We start from the raw sequence: 1,533 nt of genomic DNA on the forward strand, positions 1-1,533 counted from the left end.
GTAATAGGATGGGATAAGAAAGCAACTTTATAGTATTAAATAATCACTTCATAATAGTAAATAGTAAATTATACAGAAGTGGCATACATTATTTGGTAAGGAACTTCTCATAAAAAAGAACTGACATTTACTTGGTTTGCAGTGAGAATGCCTGGGTAGGTTTTTTTCCCTGATTCACATTTGGATTGTTTTAATTGGGAAACTGTGAAGTAGACCATTGGTTTTTGTTTGTTGGTTGGTTTTGTACCTCAACGGAAAGTTCCTCCTATGTCCCGAATTATTTTCTCTATCTATGAAAGTGAAAGTCACTCAGTCGTGTCAGACTCTTTGCAACCCCACGGACTATACAGTCCATAGAACTATCCAAGTCAGAATACTGGAATGGAGGGGATCTTCCCAACCCAGGGATGGAACCCAGGTCTCCCACTTTGCAGGTGGATTCTTTACCAACTGAACCACAAGGGAAGCCCAAGAATACTGAAGTGGGTAGCCTATCCCTTCTCCAGCAGATCTCCCCGATTCAGGAATCCAACTGGGGTCCCCTGCATTGCAAGCAGATCCTTTACCAACTGAGTTATGAGGGAGGCCCTCTCTATCTATATAGACATGTAAAAAAATAGCAAAAAGAAATATTTTATATTTTAATCAAGTAGTTCTCAACTAGGGACAGTTTTGCTCTCCCCCACCCCAAGGGACATTTGACAATAGCTGGAGATATTTTTGGTTGTCACAGAGGGAGGCATGGGTGTTACTAGCATCTAGTGGGCAGAGGCCAGGGATGCTGCCAAATACAACACAATGCACATGGTAGCTCCCCAAAATCAGAATTGCCCAGTGCCAAAATGTAAATAGTTCTAAGGCTGAGAAACCCTGCTGGAACCTCAGATCTGGTGCCTTCTCTCCCAGTGTAAAATAGAGGATTTTACTATTGAATGAAGAGGATACTATAATACTTTGGTTCTTGAATATGGTCTTATATGTGCCATGCTAGGTTCAGTCTATTCATTTGATCTGACTTTCAGCTTAATGCCAATTAAAAACCTTGGTAATATTAAGAAGTATTCAAAATTCAAATACTTTTAATCCTATAAACTTTGTTTATATTTGGGCAATAATCTTATATTTTAAAACAACTTATACATTATCAAAGTCATGTAAGAGCCTAAGAGTAGTAATGTTGGAGACTAATGAGAATTAGACAATAATATCAACTGAATTAAAATACTAGCACTGTACCTTAACTGGTGTTTACCTTGTTTAATTGCTTTGGTGTTTTGACAGTAGGCTGAAAAAAAATGTTATCTTTTGACTTTCCTCCCACAGTGGTATACAGGGCTGTGTATATGACAAAATATTGAAAAACAGACTTCCTTCAGATACCCTTTGTAAAAACCTCTCTAAATTTATCTAGGATTAGTGTACTCTTTTTCAGATGGAATTGAAACTTCCCTGCCTTTACTTATAAATCTAGATAATAAAGCTTTTAAAGTATTAACTTTAAAGTTAAAGATAATTAACTTTTTTTAAATTTTA

The sequence above is a fragment of the Bison bison genome, unplaced genomic scaffold (genome assembly GCF_000754665.1).
Source record: "Bison bison bison isolate TAMUID 2011002044 unplaced genomic scaffold, Bison_UMD1.0 scf7180017853785, whole genome shotgun sequence".
Classification (NCBI taxonomy): Eukaryota; Metazoa; Chordata; class Mammalia; order Artiodactyla; family Bovidae; genus Bison; species Bison bison.